This window comes from Carettochelys insculpta, chromosome 11 (assembly GCF_033958435.1).
Source record: "Carettochelys insculpta isolate YL-2023 chromosome 11, ASM3395843v1, whole genome shotgun sequence".
NCBI lineage: Eukaryota > Metazoa > Chordata > Testudines > Carettochelyidae > Carettochelys > Carettochelys insculpta.
In genome coordinates this window covers 28,190,878-28,216,563 of record NC_134147.1, presented here as the reverse complement: position 1 = coordinate 28,216,563, position 25,686 = coordinate 28,190,878, and the positions used below count along the sequence as shown (strand labels likewise).

The 25,686-nt window shown below is 49.2% G+C and overlaps 1 long non-coding RNA gene across 3 annotated transcripts in view; it reads right to left on the bottom strand.

Annotated features, from left to right (window-relative positions):
- The window catches only part of LOC142019333 (uncharacterized), a 117,671-nt gene that overhangs the window by 62,074 nt on the left and 29,911 nt on the right, over positions 1-25,686 (bottom strand). For 2 of the 3 annotated variants that reach the window (XR_012647037.1, XR_012647036.1), the window contains exon 3: positions 24,061-24,275. This is a non-coding gene — a long non-coding RNA (uncharacterized LOC142019333). Of the gene's footprint in view, positions 1-22,473; positions 24,276-25,686 lie in introns of those variants that run through there. The other variant, XR_012647035.1, reaches the window with a different exon arrangement.

The window sequence follows — 25,686 nt, the reverse complement described above, 5'->3', positions numbered from 1 at the left end:
TTGGAAGGGATTTCCCATCAAAACTTCAGTCGACAGATCGCATCTACTCCTAAAAGCAGATCGAAAGAACAAGCCACTCGATCCACGGAGAACAGCCAGACTTCCCAGCCCTCTCTTTACAGAACCCAGTGAACCGGAAGACCTGTCTGTTGATAAAAGGGCCCTGGAGCATCTACATGGCTGTTTCTGTGACAGAACACTGTCAAGAGAAGCGTTATATCTGAACAGGGAGAGGAAAAACGCTGTCGGTGGATGTGCTGGGTTTTGTCAACGATCTGTTGAGAAAGCACATTTGCTGTGTAGTTGCTCTACATTTTATTCCAGCAAAAGCCCAGTTTTGCCAGGAAAAGTCACTCATGTAGGCATGACCATAATGTCTGATGTCCATTCACTAATTAATGCTGATGAGCACTGATTCAACATGCCACAAACTGAAGGCTGCACTCTTATTATACTCCTTTGTAACTAAATCTTATGCTGTTGTATTAGTATGGCCCCAGGTGGGTATACAAAAGCTGAGGGAGGAAAAGAAAGTCAGGAATTACAATTGAGCCAAGTTAACGTAAGAACAAGGCAACATATGTACCCCAAGGTGTGAACTTAATCTCTGATGCATTTTTAATTTATTAATGGGATGAGAAAGCATGAACTATTTTTCATACAAACGCCCATGCACTCCCATTGTCTTCTGCCTACTCCTTCTATCAACTAATTCCCCTTCAGTGCTACTTTCCCAGTTCTTCATTTCCTCAGTGCATCTTGCTTTGCATATAATGAACTCAGCTTGGTAGACTTTCTACATGAGGCGCTTGGATGGTTTCGGACGTAAGGGGCACTGGGCCTGCAGGAAGGATTCTGGGAGAGAAATCTGGATGATCCAAGTTTTAAAAAACCTGGTCTTTAAAAAACATTCTAATTAATGCCCCCTGGGTTGTCAATGAATCACTGAAGTGGAAAGGCAAAGAGAGAAGTGATTTTTAGTGGTCAGAACAAAGGACTCACAGCCAGAAACTCACATTCCAGCCCCAATATTTGTACTCATTCAATTTCTGATCATGGGCATGTTATAAAAGCCAGAATTTCCAAACTTGGGTGCCAGAAATTAGGCTCATAAATTGATATTTAGGCCTGTTTTTCAGAAGTGCTGAGCATCATCAGCTGCCTTAAACTTCGGCCTCTCTGAAAATCAGGGTAATTAGGGCCTGATCCTGCAGTCATTGAAATTGGTGGCCAAAATATCACTGAGCTAAAAAGGTGCAGGGTGCAACCCTTAGGGATAGATGGCGCCTTCAGATTTGTGTTGATCTAGGCCACATAGCTGCAACGCCCCCAGAGAGGCCCTGGAAAGAATCAGTGACTGTGGGTACATCTACAAAGCAAACTTATTTGGAAATAATCTATCATCTACATCATGCAACTGCTATTTCAAAATAAATTAGAAATAGCAGTTGATATTTCAAAATTGGTAAACCTCATGTCACGAGGAATAGTGCTATTGCAAAATGCATTTTTGTTTGTAGCGTCATTATTTCCAAATAAGCTATTTTGGAATAGCTTGTTTTGAAATAAAGCTGCTGTGTAGACATGCCCTTAGGGAATCCAATTCTTTCACATCACCCCTTTGCTTTTGGGGGCAGTATCTTATGGCAGCACTTACCCGGTTACAGTTTCTCTCTCTCTCATGCCACTCCAGTGAGCCAGTGCCTCATAGGTAAGAGAGCTCCACCAGTACCCTGCCCATCACCTCACTTCTCACCTGCGTGCTCTTCCCTGGTTCCAGGAGCTATAATGCGGGGAAGCAACTATATGGCCATCTCACAGGCTGACATGGGGATGGATTTGTTAGTGTCTGTAAAGCACAAAGTATTTTCGTGTGTGTGCACACTCGCGCGCGCGGTGGTACAGGAGATGGCTCAGTACTGCCACTGTTTTGTTTTTGTTTTTTGTTTTTTTAAACCAAAAAGGCACTGGATAAGATAATGGACTGGCCCAAATCCTCTCTTGTGTGAGGGAGTCCTCAGCATTCATCTCTTCCCAGGGCTGTGTCTGCTGAGGATGGCGTGGGCCCAGGACCTGTAACTGCACCAAAAGGGCTACTGTGAATCCATTAATTTTATTTGTGGTGATCCAAGCTGCAGGCCTGTTGGACAAGGTCATTTCCATGTGTCATGCTGCTGCTTCTCCATTTTCCTTCATGTTCCAGTGTCCAGCAGCAACATTTCAAAGAGCATGGTAGACACCCACAGATTTAAGGTCGAAAGGGGATAGAAGATCATCTAATCTGACCTTCTGTTTATCATTGGCCGCCTGCCCACCTCCACACCAGGAGTAGCAGAAGGTCCCTGGAGCTTGGTGCCCACCAGTACTTGAACTATGGTTTCATCCCCAATGCTGCCCCTTTTCCCTGAGGCCCCACCCCTCTACTGCCTCTTCTTCCCAGGACTCCACCCCCCACCATTCATGCTTTTCCACCCCTCCCCCATCACATGCTAGGTTTGCCAAGCAAGTCCCGCTGCTGTTACCAATGGTGGGGGGCATAAAGGGGTGACTCTCCCAGAGTCCAGCAATTTAAATGGGCCCTGGGCTCCTGCCTGTCACTATAGTGGAAACAGCCACAGCCGGGACCTTGGCCATGTGGCTCCCAGCAACACTGAAGGGCAAACTGAGGGAAGCTAGTCCTAAGACCCACCACTTCCACCTGAGACCTGCCACACTTTGCTCAGGGCCTGGTGTAGTCTGTTGAGTGCTCTGGGTACCGGTAGGACAGGGTGCACTCACTTCGCACAAGCACCCCTGGCGGGATGCATTTGCCTACACTTTGCTGCTCTGTAAGTGGTGGCTCTTTGTGTGTGACCCGTCCGGAGGGCCGAGTCTCCACTCTGTATGTGAAATATCAAGGCAAATCCCTTCCAGGGTACAAGTCCAGCAGGGGCCTCTCTTACCGCCCTTGGTAATGTCTCTCTGTTTGTCACTGCACTGAACTAGAGCTGTACCCAAAGGTTCCTTTCCTGGAGGCAACATCTTCACCCTCTCACCCACTATAGTTCATTTTCCCACTCTGGGGTGCCTCACTGTCTAGATCACTTCCCGCAACAACAACAGGAGGGGCTGGAGGGGATCTGGCCCCACTCCCTACTCCAAGTCCCAGCCCAGGGTCCTTATAGACAGCACCTATGTGCAACGTCTCTTCAAATAACTATAACTGCTGCTCTAGTTCCCTGGGCCACTTCCCCCTGGCCCCAGAACCTTATTTACTCTTACTTCAGGGCCTTGTCCCAATGGAGGCCCAGCAACCTGTGCAGAGCACCTCTTGCTCAGCTCCAGCAAAGAACTGAACTTGCTCTGGCGAAGCAGCTCTGCTTATATAGCTTCCTGGGTCCTGATTGGCTGCTTCTCAAAGAGCCACACTAAGCAGCTGGGCAGACATCTGGGCAACACCTCTCTGGGGCAGGATGTGGCAGGACCACAAGGCCTCCAGCAGGGGGCCTTGGGACTGAGTTCATACCGTCACACACCCACACCCCATGCTGCACTGGAAGGTGAAAACCTCACAGGTTCACTGCCCATCTGACCTGGGGGAAAATTCCTTCCCAATTCATCTAACTGTGGCCCCCAGTGGCTAGACTCCCTCTATTCCACCTCCCCTGAGTTGTGCTGTGTCTCCTTCCCCTTTCCTGTGATGTGACACTGTTTCTCCACTTTTGAAAGCAATTTTTCCTTCCTGGCTCAAGACCTTGCCAGGGGTTGCCAGAAACAGCTAAAAGAGTAAAGCCCATTATAAAGTAGACAAGCTGATGAACCAGATAAATCTGCCACACACAAAGCCAGTGACCTTTCAGCAGCCAAAAGGCACAGGCTATGGAATGTCTCAGCTCAAGCCAGGGTAGGGAGGAAAACCAACTGACAACTCTGGAAAAACACCCAAGGGGTCTTCCCTGACTCAGCCGAGGCACCAGCACAGTTTCCTCTCAGACAGGTTGGCATCTCTGATATTGCTGCTGCTGTAGAAAGGCAGAGAGCTTGCTGAAGCATGAAAGAGAGTGTGATAAAGATACACAGCCTGCCATTCTCCTTCAAGAGAAACAGGCTAAGATTTTGGCTCCAGATGACATCTCAGACACCAGGGCTGGAGAGGGGAATTATTTTCTGTGTCCTGCCCAGCCCCGTGTTTGCTTTGTATTGTTTTTTGTTTGCTATAAAGATCATCTCAGCCATACGAGTGGAGGCAGCAAAGCCCAGTTTACTTCTGATTCATGATCTCTGCTCATTAATGCACCCACCTCATGAAGGCAAAACAGAATGGGTTGAAGTGTTCTTCATAGGTACATTGTATTGCAGATTTCCCCCATTTGGAGTTGTTCTTACACCAATCCTGCTTTCCAGCAAGTCTGCTGCCCAGGAGAATTTTCCAAAGTCTCTGCACAAATCATGTTCAGCCAGCTAGTCCCACCAGTTATTCACCATTTTTTCTTTGTAATGTGTGTTTGGCCACCTAGGACATAGAAAGTGAGGTCTTTGGTTGAGATCAACGTGCACTTGGCCCAGCTGTGGGTGAAACCAAGGTTCCTTTGGTGGTCTCCCAATCATGTGGTTACTCTGCTGGTGGCCAGTACCCAGGGCAGGCAGCACCAGTTGCCAATGGCCCCAAAATGCTGTTCTTGGCATTGTCAGGGCACCCTGGCCATGCCCCTGTGCCAGCAGCTGGGCAGGCAGGTGGCAGAGGAGCCATGAAGGTGGTTTTATACCACATGATGAGCTCTCTGTGCAGGGGGACATCCTTCAGGAACTGAATCTTCCAGGCATAGGAACAAAAAAGAAGGAGGGCCCTGGAATTAGGTACTAGTCCAGGACTTGTAACAGATTTCCTGTGAGACCCTAGGTAAAGCATTTAACTTCTCCATGCCTTGATTCCCCATCTGTAAAATGGGAATCGCAGCAGTTCCCTATCCCACAGGTGTGTTGTGAAGATAAATGTGTTGACGAGTGTGGGAAACTCATCTTCTGCAGTAATGGGGGTTGTAGAAGTGTGCCACATTTAGACAGACTTTGCAGCCAGAGGTTGGCCCGTGGTTAGAGACCCAATGATACCCAAAGCCTGATCACTGAGAATAAGAAATACCACATAGCAAATAAAACAGCCTGTCTGGCCCAAGTAGGCATTTGTGTAAATATTTATGAAGCCTTAGATTCAGTGAACATTTTTCCAAAGACCAAGTGTTTCAACAAACACTCATGAATCAACGAGTAATTGTCATAACCTACTGGCCAGGCATAAATAAAGCAAAGAAATTTTGACTATAACCAACAGCTCATTGTCAGGCAAGTGTCAGGAAGCTGGACAAATTCACAGGTTGCAAACTCAAGTGACAAATGTAGAGAGACGCTGTCATGGACTCAGGAAACCAGGAATGGTATATGTTTTTGACTTGAAACCATAAATCACCCAGAGTCACTCCAAAGGCTGGTGGATAAGAATGAAACTCAGGGAATCTGAGCAGAGCTCTGGAGGTCTGCGTTTGTAATGATACCCAAAGCCATGCTGGTTTTGTGTGGGTTTCCCACCTGTTCATGCCTCTAGTGCCAGACTTGAAGTTTCTGTGATTCTCCCATCACAAAAAGTGGGGGCAAGGAGCAAAGTGGAGTTCCCCCAGTCATGCAGTAACTGTCCTGTAAACGTGGCTGTAGAGACCAAAGGACAACCTTTAGTTTCAAAGACTGAGCCCTGAACTGCAGAAGGCCACAGACTGGAATACAGTTGTGCTAGAGTTAGGTGAACCTAAGAGGTAAACACGGGGTCTCTGTGTCATGAGAAGAAGCAGAACCCAAGCCTACTGCTTCTGCAGCCTCTCGATTGTGTTATTTGTGCTCCTGCTGCATCATCCCCACCAAAAAAAAAAAGATGGATTGATTCACCCACCCTGATCTTCCCCCATCCATGATGACACAGAAGATGCCTCATTAGGGTGGCATATTCTTGGCATTCTGCCCCTTTCCCCCAAGAACCATGAAGAACTCACTGTAGGAAGAAGCCCCTAGAGGCATGGTGGCAGCTTAACACCTAACTCAACTGTGCTTGTTTCTATTCCCTGGAAGTAAAAGGAAACCAGATGTGTTCTAGTTTCTTCTGACCCAGTCTGAATAGCACCTCATTAGGTTTTGTGATCAGTTTAGAAGTTGCCTTTGAATGTCATAATGGTGAAGCGATGGTTTCCAAGGGAACGGACCAGCAGAAGGTTGGTAGTTTCTGGTTATTCTTTCTGCTTTATCTTGTTTGGCATTTTCTCCAGCCCAAAATCATTTGGTTTTTCCACCTCCAAAGAATAAAACTGCCATATGCTTGGGAGAAGATTGACAGGAAGACAAGAGAGAGGACTCTCTCTTTAAGCTCTCCACAGCCAGGCAGTGCCTCAGGAGAGTGTAGGCTTTAACCCAGCTGTTGCTCTTGAAAGATCTATCAGAAATAGCTACAGTGCTCTATCCTCTTTGTTGTCAGTCCACGGACCCAGCTGGGAGGTTTCTGGGTCTGTTATACCCAGACACTTTGCCTGTGGAGTGGCAGGTACAAAGTCAGTTAGCTCACACAAGCATGCTGGGAGAAGACCTTAAAGGTACATGAATGCCACAGCACAACAGAAGAGTACTTAAGGGCCAGATCCTGAATTGGTGTCAACCAGCATAGAACCATTGACTTACGAGGTCAACCGTAAGGAGCTCTACCGTAATGAGCATACTAAGCACTGGATACTTATTTGAATAATGAGAATATCTGCAGTCTCTTTAGACATGATTTAAAGAAAAAAATTATTGGCAGGAGTTCGAAGGAAGGTGCCCATCCAGGAAGGTTATTTACAATGGCTCGTGCTGAGTCAGGGCCTCTTCCTCTCAGCAGTTGGTGCTGGCTGCCGCTGGAATCAGCATATTCACCAAGATGGTGGACAGGTCCCCTCCAGTGCGGCGGCTTCTTTAGAGTGCATTTCTGTTGGCATTCAGTGGTCAAGGGGCTTCTTGTGAAAGCCCCTTAGCTTAGGAGTGCTCCAGTCCAGACCCCTAAGCTAAGTGAGCTTCTAGTATCAGATAGTGAGACCAACAAACTGTCCATGCTACATGAATAGAGAAGGCTCTGCTCCACATCCTAATGCAAAGGCAGGTCAGCCAGGGTAACCGTATAATCAGCTCTAATTGGCACTTCCACACACTGCCGCATGCCTTACCTGTGGCCAAGTGGCCCTCTGAAAGGTGTCAGGTTCTTTTCTGGTGTTGACAACAACAACGAGAATCAAAGAAATTACTTCCCATCTGACCCTCCCAGTGAATGCCCCACTGATCAATCTGAGTAAGGGGCAAACCTATTAGCACCATTAAGACATGGCTTTGGGAAGCCAAGTTGTGATCTGCAGATCTAAATAGGGATGTTCAATCACACACCGCTGCTTTGTGTGAAAGCAAATGCTTATGTGATTTTTTTTTCTTTCTTGAAAATGAAACAGAAAAACCAGGAGGCTGGGAGTCACAAACCCTGTCATAACACACCCGTCTGCGCAGCCCAGCACTCAGGAACAATTGTGCCATAGGTAATGAAGGTGCTCAGACCAGCATTTAGTGTCACCCTGGAAATCAATGTACTGTGCATACAAGGCAGAGGGGAAAGCTCTCGAGAAAGCAAACTGTTTCATCTTCGTGTGGCATGTCAGCAAACAGAAAAGAGGAAGCAAATTATTCTTTTTAACGCATGGAAATATATTGATGTTGTCGTTTTCAGATGCAAGTTGGGGGCCATATTTTTTTTAAATGTACCACAATATCTGATCTGCGCTTGGCCAGTCCCTAAAGGGGGTCTGTGAGTGCATCCATGGGAAGGGAGAGATTTGCAGCCCCCAAACCCGACGCATGTATTCCACATGTATACTTTGGGCTGATTTATTTATATTAAATATTTAAATGCAAGCTGATTATTTAGCACCTGTTTGTTTACACTCAGGAACCACAGAGCTGATCTGTACCCCTCAGGCAACACAGATTTCTTTCTCTTTCCATGTCAGATCCACACTCCTCTTCCTAACTTCCAAGACTCTTCAGGGTTCCACACCCACTTACAGCTGAGCTGGCCCCCCCTTCTGTGACCCACCCACTCTCACTCTATGCTCAGGCAACTCCAGACAAGGCTCAGAATAATTTTCTCTTCCTCCCACCCGTGGCTCTGCATAGTGGTCCTTCCTGAAACAGCTACCCTCTTCCTGTGTCCCATGCAACCTCACTGCTCTCCTATTGGCTCCTTCTGTAATGAACCATTCACAGGGGGTATGACAGCTTCCGCAGGCTCCTGGGCAAGATTTGAAGGACCTGACTCCTCGTCTCCAGAAGGGGTGGGGCTTTGGGCAAAGGGGCGGGGCCTTGGGTAAAAGAGGTAGTGCCAGGGCATCTAGCCATCAGTGCCACCCAGAATCCAGTGCTAGGTCATGAACACAGTCTTAAGAGCCACGCAGAGCATACAATGCAGCAGTGATTTAAAGAGTCCAGGGCACCAGCTGCTGCAGCAGGCAGGAGCCCTGGGCCCCTTTGAATTGCCAGGCCTTAGGACAACTGCCCTGTTCCCCCACACCCCATCAGCTGGCCTCATTTTAAATCAACTATTGAAACCATCATAACTGTGCAGGCCTTTCTCTGCCCTGAGCCAGGGATGGTGGAGTGCTGCACCACCTTGGGGAAGAGGGGGCACTGGGAAACATTCAGCCTCAGAGAGGCAGAAGCTTGGAGAGGCTCCTCAGCTGCACTGAGCAGAAAGTATCAGAGAGGTAGCCATGTTAGTTGGTAGCTTTGAGAACAACAAGAAGTCCTGTGGCACCTTATAGACTAACAGATATTTTGGAGCATAAGCTTTCGCGGGCAAAAACCCGCTTCATCAGATGCACCTGATGAAGCGGGTCTTTGCCCGCGAAAGCTTATGCTCCAAAATATCTGTTCGTCTATAAGGTGCCACAGGACTTCTTGTTGTTCACTGAGCAGAAAGTCATTTGTGACGCCCCTTTGAAGGAGGAGCCAAGCTCCACTCTTTCGCAGGGCCAGCCAGCACCTCTACGAGCCATGCTGAGTGAGAGCACACATGGCACTACATCCCCCTGCCCACATTGCTTGCCCCCCACTTTGCTCCCCAGAGCGCAGACTCTGTACAGGCTGTGTCTACACTTGCATTCCTCTTTCAAAAGAGGCATGCAAATGAGAGGAACTCAAAAATGCAAATAAGGCGCTGATTTACATATCAGGAACCTCATTTGCATCTTCTGCTTTCGAAAGAGCTTATTTTGAAAGAAAAAAAGCAGTGCAGATGAGGATCTTTCGGAAGTAAACCCCATCTTCGAAAGACCTCTTCTTCCTATCTTGTTTCAGGAAGAAGCGTTCTGTCAAAGATGGGGTTTATTTGCAAAAGACCACATCTACAATGCTTTCCTTCTTTCGAAAGAAGATCATTCAAAAGTAGAATATGTAAATGAGGCACCAGGTAAGTAAATCAGTGCCTTATTTGCATTTTTGATTTCCCTCGTTTAGCTGCCTCTTTCAAAAGAGGACTGCAAGTGTTGACACAACCTGTGACTTTGTGGCTTCATTCATAGGAGTCTGCGACACAGAGTCCCACAGTGGTTCACTCTTGTGTCAGCATCTCTTGTCAGGCCTGACGTGCTCATTATGTTGACTATGGCACTAGACAATGCAATATGGGAAGGAGGTGGGCAGCCAGAGCTATTCAGGAAAGCTAGACGCACACAAATCCATGGGTCCAGATTTAATGCATGCCAGGGTACTGAGGGAATTGGCAGATATCATTGCAGAGCCTTTGGCTGTTATCGTTGAAAACTCGTGGAGATCAGGAGAGGTCCCAGATGATTGGAAAAAGGCAAATGTAGTGCCAATCTTTCAAAAAGGAAAGACGGGCAATCCAGGGAACTATAGACCGGTCAGCCTCACCTCAGTCCCCAGAAAAGTCATGGAGGGAATCCTCAAGGAATCCATTTTGGAGCATTTGGAAGAGGGGAAAATGATCAAGAATAGTCAACATGGATTCACCAAGGGCAAGTCATGCCTGACCAATCTGATTGGCTTCTATGATGAGGTAACTGGCTCTGTGCACATGGGGAAGTCAATGGATGTGGTGCACCTTGACTTTAGCAAAGCTTTTGATACAGTCTCCCACAATATTCTTGCCCATAAGTTAAGGAAGTATGAACTGGTTACATGGACTGTAGGATGGATAGAGAACTGGCTTGATTGACGAGCCCGACGGGTAGTGGTTGATGGCTCATTGTCTGGTTGGTGGTTGCTTTCAAGTGGAGTGCCCCAAGGATCAGTTCTAGGGTCAGTACTGTTCAACATCTTTATTAATGATCTGGATGAGTGAATGGATTGCACCCTCAGCAAGTTTGCAGATGATACTATAGCAGTGGGTGAGGTAGGTACATTGGAGGGTAGGGATAGGTTCCAGAGTGACCTAGACAAATTGGAGGATTGAGCCAAAAGAAACGTGATGAGGCTCAACAAGGACATGTGCAGAGTCCTGCACTTGGGATGGAAGACTCCCAAGCACTGTTACAGGCCGGGGGCCTACTGGCTAAGTAGCAGTGCAGCAGAAAAGGACCTGGGAATTACAGCGGATGAAAAACTGGATATGAGTCAACAGCGTGCCCTTGTAGTCAAGAAGGCTGATGACATATTGGGATGCATTAGGAGAAGCATTTCCAGCAGACCTAGGAAAGTTATTATTCCTCTCTACTCGGCTCTTGTCAGACCTTATATGGACTATTGTGTCCAGTTCTGGGCTCCCCAGTATAAAAAGGATGTGGATGCATTGGAGAAGGTTCAGCGGAGGGCAACAAAAATTATTAGGGTTCTGGAGCACATGACCTATGAGGAGAGGCTGAGAGATTTGGGCTTATTTAGTTTGCATAAGAGAAGATTGAGGGGTGATTTGAAAGCAGTCTTCAACTTTCTGAAAGGGGGCTCTAAAGAGGATGGAGAGAGACTGTGCTCAGTGGTGACAGATGGCAGACCAAGGAGCAATGGTCTCAAGTTACAGAAGGAGAGGTGTAGATTAGGTATTAGGAAAAACTATTTCACCAGGAGGGTGGTGAAGGACTGGAATGTGTTCCCAAGAGCCTGTGGAATCGCCATCCCCAGAGGTTTTTAAGTCCCAGTTTGACATAGTCATGGCTGGGATGATTTAGATGAGGTTGATCCTGCTTCAGGCAGGGGGCTGGACTAGATGACCTCCTGAGGTCCCTTCCAGCCCTAGAATTCTATGATTCTCTGACTTAACACACCATTGTCATGATAAAGGTGACATATAAGGTGTCACTGGAAGACTAATAGCTTGTGGATGATCAATATTCCTGTGTAAACCCACAAAGGAATTCAAAGATAGGAACTAGAAGTAAGTCCCTAAAATGTATTTGGCAAGCAGTGCCTAAAATTTACGCCAGCCCCAGGAACATGAGTCCACCTGATTGAATGAGTCTGTGATGTCAGAGATGTCCTGTTCACAGGACAGTTCGGGCCTCCATGGCAGCCACCTCAAATGTCCTGTGGATGGGATCCGTGGGGTCCAGGGTTGATGGGGGATTACCTTGCGGGCCTGGCAAGGGGGAGCAGCTAGGATTACCCCACATACACACTCACTGCAGTGTTGGGAGCCAGAGTGACCTGGCAGCCTGCTCCACTCCGCCTCCCACACCCCACCCCACCACCCTCGCCCAGCCCGCTGCCTTCCGCTTCACCTGGCAGCAGGAAGCAGAGTGCCCCAGGCCTGGCCCCAAGGGGCGCCACTTCCACAGCTGCAGTGAAGCAGAGCACAGGGGGCTGGGAGAGGGCAGCGGTGGGGGCGGGGGCGGAACAAGCTGCTGGGTCACTCCAGCTCCCGCCAGTGCAGTGAGTGTGGGAGGGGAGGACCAATCCCTGCTGCTGCCCCATGCCAGGGCCCCTGGTAATCCCCTGGCTCGCGTGGCTCAGGGGGAAGGGGCTTTGGACAAGGGAGCAGAATGGGACAAGGAGAGGTTGAGGGGACAGGGCTTGGGGAGGGAGTGGAGCAGCAGCAGGATAGAAATGGATGGGAGGTGGGACCAAGATCAGACCTGCAGCTGGGGGTTGCCCTGGGTCCTGCACCCCTCTAGCAACAGCCATGTGTGACATAAATTAGGCAAGACATGACCCACAACAAAGAAAAGTAAATGTATATGCAAGGTAAACAAAGTCATCAGGAGAGCAAGTGAGGAAAGATAACTACTTAACAATCCCAACAGGGGATGGAGCCTGTACCTCTGGGGGGCTTCCCGCCTCTGGAAGCAGGTCAGAAAGCTTTGGGAAGGCATAAGACACCCTTCACCAGAGCAGACAAAGTAACAAAGCACTTTGAGCTCTGTGCAGGGTCCCCCACACACAGTCTGGTCAGCTCTGCCGGGGAAAAAAAGTGTCAAGAAACACTTCTTCGAAAAAGAGGCTCTAATTTGTTAAATCCAGGCTCAGGCTCAGTATCACTTACACCTCTGTCTTATTAAAAAAATTTAAAAAAAGCAGCAGTTATGTAGCACTTCAAAGACTAACAAAATGATTAGTGATGAGCTTTTATGGGACAGACTTACTTCTTCAGATCATCACCTAATAAATCATTATGTTAGTCTTTAAAGTGCTACGTGATGGCTGGTTTGTTTTGCTAGAATACAGACACCTCTCTGATACTCTGTTTTATTGAAACAAAAAAAGCAGTCAAGTAGCACTTTAAAGACTAGCAAAATAGTTTATTAGGTGAGCTTTCCTGGAACAGACCCACTTCTTCAGACCATAGCCAGACTAGAACAGACTCAGTATTGTTCTGGTCTGGCTATGGTCTGAAGAAGTGGGTCTGTCCCACGAAAGTTCACCTAATAAACTATTTTGCTAGTCTTTAAAGTGCTACTTGACTGCTTTTTGTTTTGATAGTGTATAGACTGGCACGGCTTCCTCGCTGTTACTATTCTGTTTTATTGTTCACATTATTATGAACTGGTTCCTTGCTTTGACTACAATAGGGTGCTCGTTAACCCCAGTGAAGATAAAAACGCAGCAAGGTACCATCTCTTTAAGGGAGCCACAAACTTATCATCTGTAAGGATTCAGGGAGAGGGCTGGACACTACAGGGCAAAAGGTTTGGGGAAAATTTTGGATGAGGAAGGTGTTGTGACCAACCAAGGCTGGTGAGAGCCTGGATGCAATCTGCACAATTACAGGTGTAAGTGCCCTCCGGCAGGCTCAAATCTGGAACCTCTTGAGCTTAGTGCAGACACCTCCACAGCTTGAGCCAATGGCCAACTGGCTTTCAGCTTAGGCTGTAGAGGACGTGTTCCTTCTCTGTGCTGTGGTCTAGGTACCACTACATGGGACAGTTAACCACACCTAGGTGTGTGGGTGACACAGGCTGGCTGTGGGTATCAGGGCCATGAGCCACAACCACACAGCACTTCAGGCATGCAGGTTTACAGGGCATGCGGGGGCACAGTCCCTTACTGCTCTGGTTCAATGCAAATGCACAGGAGGGCCAAGGAGCGTGGAAAGAGGAGGGACTGTGTGCTCCCAGAGGTGGCAGGGCCTATAGAGAAGAGTCAGGGCTGGGGCAGCCAGCCCTTTGTGCAGCTGTGACCTCACCGCGCCATGTCCCCTGTCCCCTACCCCCATTCCTTAGCACAGCCCAGAATGCATCACCTGCCAACAGCACTGGTGTCACTTGGAAGCCCCGGGCCCTTCTGAATAGCGCAGCCCCAGAAGCTAACTGCCCCCTTTGGCCCCTCCCTGGCCCCCATGGGCAGGCCTGCAAAAGCATCGCGAAGTCACAAAGATAGGGAGTCTCCTTACTTCCTCCCCACCATCCTCTGTGTGGCTACATTGCCAGGCACAAGTCCACCCATTATCATTATCTGTATATGGAAGGCCCCTGCAGCACAGGTCTAGGTGTCCCTTCTGGTGCTCGACTCATCCCTTCCTTCACCTCTACTGTCTTCACAGTGCCATCCTGTGGAGCTCATGGACCTTCCTTAGATACATAGCGAGCAGTGTGCCCCCTAGCGATCAGCAGAACTATGGGTTTTGAACAATATGGAACTTATTTAAGGGAGCCGTGGCCCTTGAAGATCACCTACGTATCCCTGCATACGACTCCAGGAGCACCTTCAGCATTCAAAAGGAAAGAGTTTTTAAAATGCCATTTCCTCCTCAGTCTCTCAGCCTTGTGTTTGCGTTTTCCGCTTCTCTCAGCGCAGACGATGAAAATCAATGCTTCACTTGCCTTTAGCGTCGCGGTGGCTCTTCGGTTGTCACTGCCACTGGCTCGGTAGCAGACACGGCTGGGGAATGATTATTCAGTTAAACGGCAACTGGTTCCACTGGAAGGTTTTGTCCACGAGAATAAGTGTCAGGTTTGCAATAGCTCATTCATGCCAGTCCAAAATTTGGGGCTGAATTTGAGTTGGCTGTGTCTGTTTGACATGCAATATCTGTCTTATTACACCTTTGCCATACAATGCATATCTGGGAGCTGTCCTGGAGTAAGGAGTAATATGACATCAGGGAGTCTAAAACTACCTGAACTGCAGATGTGATAAATTCAGCAGAGCAATCCATGCCTTGAGTTCCTGCTCACCTTTCCAGTGGCAAACAGCTACCTGGACTGCATCCCCTGGCACAGCCAAGGAGTACAGCCAGTTTGATGAGCTTAACCAGCCATTGGATGTCACTTTGGCTCCACACTAATTCAAGGCAAACAGCATTTTTCTGGCAGCCAGCTCTGCAGCAGCTGAGAGTTTAATTATCGAAGGTCCAGGCAGATTCTGCGCTCTTTATCTCCAACCACCTGCTGGGGAGAAAAGACCTTTCTGCCCTGCCCAGAACTTTGTGCTGCTCTTGCAAGCTCTCACACTCACTTACAATGAGTCCAAGCCAGTTTGCCCTTTTCCTGCAGCCACTGCCAGCTTGTTGCCAGTGGAAAGGGAGACAAAAGAACAGCAAAGAAGAAACTAGCCTAGAAGAGGAGAGGAAGGGAAGAGATTCCCTCAGAGGAAGCAACAGCCAGGAATGTGAAGGCTTGGCAGATCTCAACCAATGCTTCATTACTGCAGTGCTGAATATACAGGTTGAAGCACCCTACCCCAGAACTCTCTCTTCCAGCAACATCTGTAATACAGCACGATTTTAGTTAGCCGGATGACCATTTATCATGGGTGTGGGCCCCATAATGTTTGTTTCCAGCCACCAGTCCTGGTTCTCAGGGTTCTGTGCTGTTATTTAGCTGTAAGTTACTCCTAAAGGTCTCTAAGAGACATGTAACCAGTGGACGTGTTAGTAATGCTGCGAGACAATATTAACCTCCTGCAGTCCAGCTAATTCTCTTGTTCGTCACCGGTCAGATCCCAAGGGTGCCAGATTAGAGAGGTTCAAACTGTATTAGAAATGCAATGTGCAAGAGGGAGAAGGAGAAATACCCCAGGCTGCTACATCTATATACAGCTTCACTGGCTTAAATCTAGTCCAGGCTGTTTGTGCCTGAAAGTTGTCACTGTTTGATGGCAGATTGGTGTCCAACGTGAGAATAGTTAGTGGCTCTTAGCCCAGTTTTCAGTGGAAATGTATCAGTAACACGCAAAGCATTACAGCTTGGCCATCTTGCAGTCTCTCCAGACAGTCCCTGGACTGCGTGGGACCTGAAGACTGAACCTTCCTTCTGAACTCTAGCATGCTTTCTTACATGCAAGGCTAAGGCCCCTGGTCAGGACCAAGCAGAGGAGTCCACACTTGGAGTCATGGGTCCTGTATCTATATTGTGGACAAATGACAATGCTCAGTACTAGCCAATGGCTGCTCCAGAGAAATCAAGGGGGAAACGGTGGCACTCTTCCAGGATTCACCCACAAACCAAGCAACACTTGCTTAAGACACGAAAAACCATGACAGCAGAAGGTGCAGATGTTGAAACTATTAAGCCATGCTCTCGGAATTAATTCCTCCTATACACAGGCAGTGGGCAAAGGCCCAGCTGGGGAAGGCAAGCCCCAGTCCCACCCCTTCTGCCTGAGGCGCCCCCCCTTCAGCAACTCTCCCTTCCCCTGCATGGAGGAAGCCCCATCTAACACCAGCCCGATCTTTCCTGAGTACCTGGAGGGCTGCCATGCCACGCAACCTTCCTGGGTGGCCAAGGAGCAGACTTCCCAGGAAGCTAGGGAGTGTAGGCAGTTTTGGGAAGCCAATGGCTTGCCAGGCCTATATTACCTGCAGCCTATGCCCCTATGTCTCAAAAACTCCACAGGGCTCCTCCTAATTGGTGTCCCCCTTTATGGGGTGCTGGGGCCCCCCTGGAGTTCTCTCTTCCGTCTTGTTAGCTTCCGGGCTCAGACTGAAAAAAAATCGCTGGTGCTTTCTCAAACTCTGCTGACACCCCACGCTCCACCCAGGCCAGAGGTCAAAATGAGCTACTCCACACAAGAGATTTAGTGCCTATCTCTGTCACATGAGCCTGCCTCCTTTTCCTGGACTGTGTTGATCGGCATTGGGGGCGAAAGTAACACACATTTCTTACAGGAACAGTTGAATTCCCCCGCTCCACTTACCGCCTCGGCACGTTCATGGCAGAGAGTTGGGTGAGGTGTGATATGACAGTACCTCTGCATGTGTGGTGGAATGCAGGTGGTGTGAGGAGGGGCTAATGGCAGAGGGTTGGTGGGGGGGTAAAGAAGGGTGCAGGAGTCAGGACTTGGGCCACGGGGCAGCTCCGGGCAGAGGGTTGATGTATGTGTGTGTGGGTTGCAGGAATTAGGGCACGGGGCTTCGGGCAGGAGGTTGGGGTGTGAGACACTCATGAAAAGGGCCTGCGTGTGGAGAGAAGTGCAGGAGGGGGACGGGCACGCTTCTTGCTTGCTCCTCCTCTCCTGTCATCCGGGAGCAAGAGGAAAGCTCACTGAATCTCTGTGTTCCTCTCCCACCTGGCTGGTCCAGGGAGGGGGCAGAGAAGTGAGTCACCCATGCTTGCTAAAAGGCAGGGCTGGGGCAGTACCACACCAGTGTGGGGTATGCTCCTACCAGCCCTTTCACCTGCCAGAAAGCCCCAGGAGCCCGTCTGGGCGCATGCTGCACCTCTTGCAGCAGACAACCCCAGCCAGCTCTTCCCAGAGCAGTGCACCTGGGCGAACCACCATGCTTTCACCGCTGACTGGTATCAAAAACCGTTCATAATGCTGACATGTAACTGATCATCACTCGACTTCACAGGCACCATGCCAGCCATGCAACCAGGGTAACTTGCATTGCTTTCACAGCCGCTGTTTCAGGTGCTCTGCAGACTCAGGTATGCCTCATTCCTCTGGTTACACTCATGTCACATTTCTTCTTCTGATAGAAAGGGTAGAGGCTGGCTTTTCATTCCCAAAGGAAAAGTTAGATTCTGGAGCACAAGATGGCTGCCTCTGAAAAAAAGACCAGCTTGTGGAATGCCAGTGAACATGAACACCTCAACTGTTTCTCAGGAATGTGGGCTATGTAGCTGAGAGATCAGTGAGGAATGCTGTTACTGTATGGCTGGAGATTCTGTTTTTCCCCAGTCCCTATCCCTCAGAAGCCTTGCAAAGTTTTAGGAGCCAGTTATTTCTCCTTAACCCCCAAGCCTTCACTACTGGGGGGGGAAGGGCAGGACATTCCTCCCCACAAAGAGATGCACCTGTCAGTTGAAAGCCAAAGGCAGGGATATACATCTCCTAGAGCTGGAAGAGGGCTCAGGAAGTCATCTAGTCCAGTCCCCTGCCCTCTCGGCAGTGCTAAGCACCATCACTGGCATCTATTTGCCCCAATCCCTAAGTGGCTTCCTCAAGGATTGAGCTCACAACTCTAGGTTTAGTAAGCCAATGCTCAAACCACTGAGCTATCCCTCCCCCAGGCAACATCTTCCAATGGCCAGCAGGGGGCTTGAACCCACAACCTGGGTATTAGTGGCACCAGACACTAACCAACTGAGCTAGCCAGCCTCAGTTGGACCTCAAAGTAGGTCATTGTGGTGACAAGAAGTCCCTTCAAGGAACTGGACCAAGTCCACCACCAGGGATTCCCAGGTCCTTGCCCCTGAACATTTTAAGAGCCAACCCTCCCTAGGTTCCTTTGTGCAGGAACTGGTTCTGAGAAGGAGCTGTGCACACTGCCAGAGTGCAAGGGCCTTGGAAGCAGAGGCCTAGCAGCTCAGTGCATGGAACACAAAACCAACTTAGTGGCGCAGACCCTGAAGTGCCCAGAATGCTTCTGGAACCCAACACTGGCTGACAAGGAAACTTATTAGAATACATGCCCCATGATCAACCTGGCAGCCTTTGCCTCCTTCAGAGGGTCCAGCCCCCATTAGCCCAGGAAATGTAATGTGTCTACATTGGCTCCAGAAGCCGCAATAAACAAGGCAATAAGATGGAAACAAAAGCACACCCCTGGATGCAAGGGTTGATGCAGCACCCATAGAACTAAGTGAAAAGATGGACTCTCTCACCCCCCAGCACCACACTCCCAGCACCTCCAGTGAACCCTGAATAGGTCCTGCCAGTGGCTCCAGCTGGCTGTGGAGCAGATGCCCTAGAGGAGGTCAGCTTGGGGGCCTTGATTTTAAGCCTCCCTGCCAGCAGCCGCATAGTGAGACTGTCAGCAGACAGCTGGGCCAGCCAGGCTGGTTTTAGTTTTGTCAACAGAATGAACAAAAGGGATGATTTAATGCTGTTTCTCTGGAGGTCCCCCAGCCCCCTAATCTTCAGGCCTGTCAATTTAGTCCCAGCATGTCCAATGGTATCCCGAGAAGGCCGGTGGCTCCTCTCCTCTCCCCCATGGCTATCGCTTTCATCACCGGTGCAGAGGTGATCCTGAGGGAGGACGATCAAAGCCGAGGGGATTAGCACAGAGGATTAACTGTATTTATATTCCTAATCAGTGCACTCTGTGTGGAGAGGAGACGTCTTCAAATCAGAGAGTTACTGCAGTGCTGCCTCTGCCTAAATAGCTTCTTGCTGTTCAGCTGTGGCTGCAGCTCTCGGAAACGAGTGCAGCCAGTTGGGTTGCCCGGTTGCTCACGGGCCAAGACTGAAGTTATATCAGATAGGTACATACAGTCTAGCAATGGAAACATCCCTTGCTTCTGACTGGGCTCCTACATTGCAGGAGTGGGCCAATGGAGGGCGAGTTATCTGTGGGCAGCAGAAGGCATAGCCACTCAAAGCCTGGCCTGGGATTTTGCAGCCATCCAAGCTGGGGGCAGCCCAGGAGAAATCCATCCCAGGTTTTCCACATAGAACAGGAGGCTTTCATTCCACGCAGACATCTGAGGAGAATAGATGTGTTTAATAAAGCCATGAGGTGCGACGTATTGATTCAGCCTGGAACCCATCAGCAGTCTGAGCGTGGAAGGGACAGATGGGGCAGAGGGAGCGGTTTAGCTTGGTCACTTATAATGGCCTCCCTCCTCAAACACACAGCAGATTGAAGAGCAGAGGTGTCCCATATCAGAGGCTGAGGACCACACTAAAAGGGAGCTGCAGGGGGGCAATGACTTCCAGCACAGGATTTATTATTGATGGGGGCTGACGTGGAACAGTCTATTGTGATACTGATGTGCTTCTAGCACAAAGTGAGCGGGGGCATCCCGTAAGGCGCAATCTTAAGGATGCATTGGGGTATCTGGGGTTATTTAATGCACAGCAGCATCGTGGCAGGTCTCAAAAAGGCCTCTCAGCAAAATACACAGAGATGATGGCAGAAGCTGTGGAAAAACTTACCACCACCCTTATCATCCATCTATCAAAGCACCCGCAGTCCCCTTGGAAAGCAGGTGACACCACAATCAATGGGACACCCAGGAAGTTAATCCATATCCAGAACATTTTAATAAATAAAAACGCTACAAAAAAAATCAATGTGTCCCCATTGGCTCTAACAGGCTGAACTCTGTGCAACTAGTAATAAAAGTTTCTGATGGGTTCAGTTTGCAGCCTCGGACCATGCAGACCGCAAAGAGTTCACAGCAGGGGAATTTCTGCGATTTGCCACACACTCCTCGTATCAATTATTATTATTACAAAATAAGGAACTTTAAACAAAGCCCTGTTTATTTGCAGGTAATTTAAGCTCATTGCTTCCTGCCTTTGTGGAGAGTGAGAATTATCTGTGATCGGCTGCCTTTTAACAATTGCTTTGTCCGTTGTGATGTCTCTCTCTCTCTCTCCCTCCTTCTCCAATGTGATGTCATGAGGACTTATTTATATCACCATAATCGGTTGCCATGGAGATGATCGTAATGTCACAAGTGCAGGACTAGGGGGCTGCGAATTGAGAGAGAGTAGGAAAGGGCTGCAAAAGTGCGGACTGCGGCTTAAACACACGTGCACCCCTATGTCTGCACGGCCACATATACATGCAGTAACTCATGTACATATGTGCTGTGCACTCCTGTTCACCCCACACACGCACACCAGCATATGTGCACGCACATCCACAGGCATACACGTTTAGACATGCACAGACACGCCTGTGCACACATTCTATATGTTCTGAGGCCAAGCGTGCAGTAGTGCCCTGCCGCTGCTGAGGCCTCCAGGGATGCTGGACACCCTCAGGCTCACAGCTCCTCATTTCCTATGGATGCACAAGATGTCACATCTGTGCCAATGAGAACATGCTACTTGCCCACCAACCCTTCTGCTCTCCTGTCCTGCAGCTGGGAGCATGCCTACCTGGTGCTGGCTTCTGTGCATCAGGTCTGCAGACTCCTACCCAGGGCAAAAGTTCCCTCTAATTTTTTTCCATCCATGTGTGGAATAAATTTTGTTAAGTGCACCAAGGCATGTGCTGAAGTGCACCAGCAGTACAAAGGCGTGCTATGGGCACGCTGCTAATCAGCTGGGTGCTAGCTGAATTTCTGCTGGGCAGCCACCCAAGTATTCAGCTCACACATCAAACACCAGCTACAGTACAGTAGCTGTCTGTGCCCCTGTCCTGTATGGCACAACACCTTCTAAATGGCTAATTTCCCAGCATGCCTTTGTCACAAGTGGATCATAGATCTGGTCCACTAGGGCCTGTTTGTGTCCAGGGGCAAATAGCAGGAGGTGGCAGCAATGTTCCCTCTAATCTTTTCTATCCATGTGAGGAATAAATTTTATGTGCAAGAATGCATGTGCAGATGTACACCACCAAACAGAAACACACAACCTAGTTGTGGGCATGCTGCTAATCAGCTGGCCAGCATTTGAATTGCTCCTGAGCAGCCACACATGCTCACAGCTTCCAGTGACCACTGGGCGGCAGGCATTCCTGCCAGCCGTTACGTTGCTAACATAGTCAACTCCCTTCAGATACCACTGATGAAGGTGTAGGAGAACAGACTGGCTCAGGGGCTCTGTAATGAGCGTGGAGCCTTTCACCTCTAGGACACTGGGTCACACAGATGGTGGGTCAATATCAGTTGCCCGTTGTCACCCTCTGGTGGCTGTTCAGTAACCAGTGTGAGATGAGAAGCTGCTCTCGGTCCGGTGGAGGTGTGTCATTGGAGTCACTGTCCCAAGTAGTACCCTTGGCAGCCATCTCAACAAGGGCACAAGGAAGTACTTTGGCCATGGAGCCATAAGGCAGCCAGACAGGTCAGCCTTCCAGGACGCCCTGCGGGGGCAACCTGGGGGAAGCGCTTAGTGCAGGAATTGGCACCAGACCTCATCCAGCAGTGAAGAGAGAGTCATTTGATCTCCAGGCCTGGCTGGGCTGGGGTGCCGGGCAGACTGAGAACCAGAGTGCTCAGCTCCCTTGTACCCTGCAGGGCTGGGAGTGCTGTCAATGCTGCCCAAATAAATGTGTTACCACTGTGTATGAGAGGGGTGGCCAACCCCGCATGCAGCGCTCTGCTCAGGGAAATGCAGCTCCGGCTCGGAGCTGTGCGCCGGGAGTATTTACCGCTGCTCTGCACACGTGCCCCCACGCCTGGAGAGAGAAGCGTGTGGCTGCAGTAGTGGTGGCGGCAGTGCCAGTGTAACACAGGTATGGGTTAGTGTGAGGATGGGAGTGGGGGTCCTAGGGTGCCTGGTTCTGGGGGAGGGGCAGAGGATTGAATTAGAGCAGGGGACTGGGGGTGCCTGGCTCTGGGGAGGGGTGGAGGACTGGGTTAGAGTGGGGTGCTGGGGGCGCCTGCCTCTGGGGGCAGGGCAGAGGATTGGGTTAGAACAGGGGGCTGGGAGAGGGCATTGAGCCACATATGATATATTTAAATAAGTAGACATATAGGTATAATATGTGGCTCTTTGCACTCTGTCCACACCTATTTTGGCTCTTATTCTCTAACTGGTTGGCCACCCCTGGTGTAAAAGATTCATATGCAGGTATGTTTGGGAGAGAGCACAGAATGCACTGACATTAATTGATGTAATTAACCAAGCATCTTTTACCTTCATGAAATTCATTTATTGATGTAAATCATAATCCTAATAACGATATAAACAAAACAAGGGAATAAAGAAACCAGCAGAATTTTTTATAAATGTGACCACATGCAGAAGAAAAACAATTGTATTTAAGGTGGAGATTGTTGTATTGTTAATAAATAGTGAAGGGACTCCCAGTTTTTCACATTACCACAGTGTGAGATGACAGCATATAATGGATTTCTCAACTGCCCAAAGCCATTGCAGGGATAAATCCCTTTTAACATTCATGTGCAGTCTTTGAGAAAACAGATGTAAGCAGTTAATACTTTTCTATAGACAATACATTGCTGTTTGTCAACATAAAATGTGTGTGAAACAAAACAAAAAAAAAAAATCCCAAAGCTCCTGGTCTTGCTCTGTGCACAAATCAGAGAAGAGTAGAAATTCCCCCAAATCAGACTGACAGGGCTGGAGTAGAGGAGGAGCTGGAGATGGGTGAGGCAAGGGCGTGGGCCGAGATATTTGCTGAACTGTGCCTTTGTGTTGATAAGAGGAGCTCTGATTTAGTGAGAGGTGGAGGGTTTGTTATAAACGGAACTCTGGATTGCTTCATAAAGCCATCACCAAGGCACCCAGCAAAAATTGATGCTGCCCATTATAGTGTTTTAGTGCTCTTCAAGGTGGAAGGAAACTGGCCCAGGGCTTTTGATAGGAAAAGCTGTACTACAGGGCAGCATTTTCTGAAAGCTGAGTGCTTGGGCAGCCACTCAGGAGAGATTCACATGCCGCCCAGCTGATTAGCCTAGTGCCCACAGCACCCACAGTGGGCAGTATGTGTTTCTACTGGTGGTGCAGTAACAAAATGCACCAGCCTGGATGCATGTGACAAAATTTGTTCCACACATGAATGGAAAAAAATTAGAGGGAACATTGCTGCAGGGGGAAGGAGGAAGAAGGTCCCCCAGATGGACTGCAGCAGCATGGATTCCTGTTAGGGTGATTAGATATCCTGATAGCATAGGGATAGTCCTGAGATTTGGAACTTTTTCTTATAAAAGTGCCTGTTACCCTGTAGTGGGTTATCCCCTCACCCTGGGTGCCATCTGATACACTGGGGTTCACTAAGCCCACCTGCTCTGCCGGGCAAGGTTCCCTTAATCTGCCCTGCCAAGCCAGGCCCTCCAGCCTCCTTTAGTACACATGGCTAGGGACACACCAAGCCACAGACAGAGGCACTGAAGTCAGTACCGCATGGAAAAGCGTTCAGCTAAGGAAATGTCCAGCACTCCAGTGTACACCCACTCAGTGGTGCAAACCCTGAAAATCATTGTCTTTATGCTGAACAGAGACCTGACCAGCATAAGCTCATTAAAATTCACTCTCCCCCTCCATGAGAAGGAAGACATGAACAGCTTCTCTCCCCTTACCTCTTTCTTCTGCCCCTGCTCCCACCTACGTTCTGAATTATACAGGTGGGGCTTGGAGGAAACAAAAATAAATTTATTAAATATAAAGATGGATTTTTAAATAAATGCAATGGGTAGCAAACAGATCAAAGGAGATTACTGAGTAAATAAACGAAAACATGCAAACTAAAGGAACCGGCTACAAATAGTAATTGCTCACCCTATATGTTGTTTTAAGCATTTCTTCCACAGGCCAGACACCTTTTCCAGGCTAGGTTCAGTCCATTCATCCCCAGCTCAGCCTTAGGTATTCAGAGCAGTCATCTTGGGCAGGGTTCCAGCGCAGGAAAAAAGCCCACCTTGGTCATCTCATTCTCCAGCCTTGAATAGGATTTATGTCATGTGGGAAGTCTTTGTTTCCTAGTTTGATCTGCACTGAAAGGTGAAGAAGGTATGAGAGGGTGCCCCAGTGCAGCACACTGGTAAGAGAGTGGCAGGCCTGGCGTGGGGCTGTAGATGCTGCTGGCCACCAAGCATGGGTAAGGATCCTGTGCTGGTGCTGGGCACTGGTGGCCCAACCCTCCCATTTTGGCCCCCTCCCTCACAGGAGTCCAAATCACCCACCCCTAAGACCTTCAGTGCTGGATGGCTGGGAGGGTAAGATCCAGCCATGGTGGGCCTAAGTTGGCACCCAGAGCCCCAGCATGGCATGGCCACAGCGCACCCCAGATCCAGCCCAACTGCTCAGGCAGTTGGGTGCTGCAGCCACTGCCCCCAACCCAACCCCTGGCCAGCCCTGGCAGCCGGGCAGCACAGTCATCACATCCTGACCAGTTCTGGGGATCTGGCAACCAGGAAGCACAGTGGCCACTCTCCCAGCTCTGCGTTCCCCCAATACCTGCCCTGAGCCCCACACAGCTGCACACCTCCCACCTTGATTCCTGCTCCCCCCACCCCATGCCCTGAGCCCCCCACAGTTCCCAACCCCCTGCCCTCACTTCTGCACTCAACTCTGCAACCCAACCCCCTACCCTGAGCTCCCCACACCCCCCCAACCCACTGCGCTGGCCCCCTGCACTCCATCCTGCACCGAAAATTCTTATAGGTACTGTCATATCAGAGTACTCTGTGCCTGGGCCCATCTCAGGGTATTGGGATCCTATATAGGACCTGTAAGAAATTTAAGTCACTTTGGGGGGAGGGATAGCTCAGTGGTTTGAGCATTGGCCTGCTAAACACAGGGTTGTAAATTTAATCCTTGAGGAGGCCATTTAGGGATTGGGGCAAATAGATATCAGGGACAGGGCTTGGCCCTGCCAAGAGGGCAGGGCACTGGACTAGATGACCTCCCAAAGTCCCTTCTAGTTCTAGGAGATGTGTGTGTATCTTCATGCCCCCATCCTCCCACTAGTGAAAAATACCGAGTCTAGTCCTGGATGACATGATCACATGACCCTGCAATTAGGAAGCTGCTAGGAGTCACAGCTTGTCTGTAGCATCCCAGGAGTCTTCTCAGGAAGGTGGGAGATTAGTATCTTCAAAGTCCTATTGTTCTCTCTAATGGTTCATTGGCTACCCAGCCCCACCACATTTTGTCTGGTGGGCATTCCCCAGCTGCAAACACTTTTATAACTGATACATAGTCAATAGTCCTACTATCCTGTATACAGAAATGATGCATGCATGCAACTAGGATGAGCATATTCAGTAAATCACAACCTGTCCAATGATCTCGTACTTGATGTCTCTTGCGTAAACCACATCTGAGGTATGCCGACATCACATTACAATAGTATTTCTATGAGGAATATGGGGCATAGTACTGGAGCCCCCACACTCTGACCCA